Here is a 3883-nt window from a genome sequence, read left to right as displayed (position 1 = left end):
AGTACTATCAAAACCAGACACAAATCTCCAAAAAACAACAGGCATCTTCCTGCCAACTATAAACACACATTGACATCATGTAGTGAAAGAACTAAAGCCTTCAGAAGAACATGGAAATCAGAAATATTTCATATAGCTTGTTCTAAAAAAACCCTTACTTTCAAAAGGTTAAGGAAAAGTTGGTGCCGTGAACAAATGTCTATTTACTGTTAACAGGAACCACTGTGTTAAATAAGAAAGAATCATCAAATCACCCCAGTGCTTTTCAGCAGCTCATCAGTGGACCCAGGTAACATCTGTTGCATGTGGGCCACCCCTCTATCCATTCCTTAGGACAACATCTGTGTGCAGCACAGCACTTCATTTTGAAATACATTACATACACTGCTTTGGAAAAGTAAGATCAAAGCTTCTTAAGGTTTATGTGAGAGAAAGATGAAATACCACACATCGTTCTTAAGAGCAGTGTTGGAGTCTGTCTCAGTTCCTAGCTCCTGGGGAAATGCTTCAGACACATCCCTTGTGGAACAAAGTTCCATCTTTAGCACAGACCAACCTTACCTTGGCAGGAAAAGGTACCACTCCACCTGGGGAGCACAGGCAGCAGAACTCTCATGAAATGCTTTAAAATACCTTTTATTACTACTAGTGATTTCTTAACAAGCCAAGATGAGAAACAGCAATGAAAAACACAGAGCTGGTCCTTGCAGCCAGTACTTTTTCAGCTCTCTGATTCTGTACAGGTTTCAAATGCTGTAGAGAGAATCAACAGGAGGAGGGAATATTTATTTTAATTTAATGCCTTTTAGTGAAAAGTATGAATGGAACAGTCCCACTGCCTTTCAGTTTTTACAAAAGCTTTCTTAACTGAAACCATAATCCACATAATAACAGGCTTCTTTCTTTACACCATCATAATTATTTAAGTTGCTACAAGTTTATACAGGATTAATATATTTTATCCTATCTGATAGTTTTAAAACAGTCTAGATTTAAATGGTTCAGGCAGTAAGGCTTCTCTGACTATGCTCAGAACTATTTCACTACTGTATCAGCCTTCCCATGATTTCAGTTTGTAACACATTTAAAAATACTACCAAAATACAGCACATAAAATTGTAAGTGAACATTTATTTAGGAAAAAAAGGAATAATTTTACTTTAGAGGGACCAGATTATGACTGAAATCACAGAGATTTTTACTAAAACATAACTTATCCTCTCAGTGCTTCTGCAGCCTGACTCTATCCTGACCACTGAAAGTTTTGGAAAATGTAAGAACTAGTACTATGTACAAAACCAGTCAAGAAATTTCACATGTGCTAGATAAGAAATGTCATCTACCCTCTCATGTACCAGCAACATCTTCTTTCTGCACCAGCTGAAACCTTCACAGTCTTCAAGGGGAGCCCCAAGAAGAGTGCATGGCAGCAGTTGCAGTCTCAGAAGTGAGCACAGCTGGGCAAGACCAGCAGAATACTTGAAAAACGTATCCAGGGAGCCAGTCCCTGGTTAATTCATAAGACTATACTTGCCAGTCAGTTTGGGACCATGGAATTGTACACACAAAAGCAGATTTTGGTTAAAGCAGCATTTATAACAATAGGAGTAGACAAGAACAGACTGGTTTGCACTGATTTTTCTTGTTTTCAGTACAGATTAGCATTCTCTCAGTTTGTTGTTTCATCTGCCTTAAAATGAATTCAAGCACTCAGCAGATGAATGAAAGGCCTGTCTGCATCTATAAATATTGGTGAAAAGTGGTTGCATTTTCCTTCTTTGAAAGGAAGAAACCTCCAAGCATTGTATCTTCTCCCGCACAGAAAGGAACAACCACCAAATCTAAACTGAACAACCCACAACAAACAGAAGCTCCCCCTTCTTATTCAAGCACATCAATGATACCATGTAGTGGCTCCCTCAGTGCTGAATCAAGAGGTGCTGCCATTTAGGAGGGCAAACTGAGCATGCAAAAACTCAAAAATGCATTATCACCACTAAAATAAAGTGCATACACTCAGTCTATCTTTGTGAAGTAGGAACTTGATGCTCACATCAGCAGTCTAAAATGTAACAAGTCAATAACTTAATAACCACATGACTACCCAAGAATGACACAAACACAAGGAGTGACAAGGAGCACGTCAATAGATCCACCACACGTTTTGCAGTGATAGTGTCACCATAACCTGGGCTTTTGGGCATTCAGTTAAGACCTGTCACCTTTCCAACCTGAAGATCACTGCCAGACCAGCCAAAACAGAGGAAATGATGTTTGAAAAGTAAATGAACAAAACTGAGAATCCCAAATTAAAATTCACAAATGAGAGAGAAAACTTCTCACCAAAAAACCAAATTGAGATTCATGTCTCGTCCTTGCTTTACTGCTTCATTCACTTGATGATACAGTATTATTTGTTTTAATTGCACTGGTTAAACAAAAACATGCAAGGAACTAATAAAAATTTTGTAAGCAGCCCTTCTCATGCAAGCTACATTATGATTACAACAGCCAATGCTGCATTTGATGTACATCATCCCGAAAAGTCCAATATTTTAGCATTTCAGAACAGCCTTCTATCTGCCAGGTAAGAATTTCTCCCATACACCTACCTGTAATTAAGCACTAAAATGTATAGAAAAGTAATTCTGTTTAAAAAAATGAAGTTCTTAACTCCAAACAGATGTTGGCAAGCCCAATTCCACAATATATATAACAAAGCAAACGACAAAGCCTAGGGCCTTTTAACACCAGTACACAAAGAAATATTTTCTTGCATTATTAGGAGCATAATGAGTACCATGCTTTTTAAGCTTATGGAAAATATGATCTATGACTCAAGATAAGGGGGGGGGGGAATAAGTCAACTATGCAAACATGTCTAAATGTATTGGAAAAATCTGCATAATTTCGATGTCAAAAGACAACGTCTGATATTTTCCTTTTTCAAATAAACTTCATTTATAGCAGCTTTAATACAAATATAAAGAGGAACAGTGTCTTTTTGTTCAACCAGGTCTTTCTGTGGGTTGTCAGAAGTCAAGCATCACTGAGGGACACATGCTTATAAGGCAGGTGAAAAAAAATAATCACTTTATATAAATCAGCTCAAAGTCTTTGATAGATACCTTGATAGTTACACTGAACAGGGTCTCACAGAGCTGTATCTTGTTTGACACAAAGGCTGTACTCACAACATAGCAAAATGAGACAGACAACACAGAAACTGATCATTCAGCCTAAACTGAGCTCACACTTAGAGGTCAGGAAAGCATCCTGGGAGTAAAAACGCAGTCTAAGCAGCCAGCTTAGCCCCACTGAGAAAGTCACATCACCTAATCCCAGTAAGCAGTTTCTGCATGTGGATCAGAGAAATACAAAGTCTGAGGCCAACAAATCCCTCAACCTTTCATTCAGAAAATCCTTCTCCAAACTACTAGCACCGACTTTTGTAGAAGTAAATGCCTATTGCTATAACAACACTGGCTAGTAAACCCTCTCCATCCCATACAACTGTGCTCCCGGTGGGTGAGGTTTCCACTGACATCCCCCGTTATGCCATGGGGAACAGGGTGGCACTGCCCGTACAGCTCCACACAGTCCTCCTTAAACTCATCCCTGAGTTCTCCTTCTCTACTAGCACCGACTTTTGTAGAAGTAAATGCCTATTGCTATAACAACACTGGCTAGTAAACCCTCTCCATCCCATACAACTGTGCTCCCGGTGGGTGAGGTTTCCACTGACATCCCCCGTTATGCCATGGGGAACAGGGTGGCACTGCCCGTACAGCTCCACACAGTCCTCCTTAAACTCATCCCTGAGTTCTCCTTCTCTCTCTACCTCCTTTCCGGCGACGTAAAGTGAAGAAATGAATCTCCCAGG

General features: G+C 39.6%; 1 protein-coding gene across 1 annotated transcript in view; it reads left to right on the top strand.

Annotated features, from left to right (window-relative positions):
- The window catches only part of WSB1 (WD repeat and SOCS box containing 1), a 34200-nt gene that overhangs the window by 708 nt on the left and 29609 nt on the right, over positions 1 to 3883 (top strand). The gene's annotated exons all lie outside the window — the stretch shown is intronic.

The sequence above is a fragment of the Chaetura pelagica genome, unplaced genomic scaffold (assembly GCF_000747805.2).
Source record: "Chaetura pelagica isolate M959 unplaced genomic scaffold, ChaPel_1.0 scaffold72, whole genome shotgun sequence".
Taxonomy (NCBI): Eukaryota; Metazoa; Chordata; class Aves; order Apodiformes; family Apodidae; genus Chaetura; species Chaetura pelagica.
The sequence above is the reverse complement of the archived record's forward strand: the minus strand, read 5'-3'. Positions and strand labels throughout refer to the sequence as shown.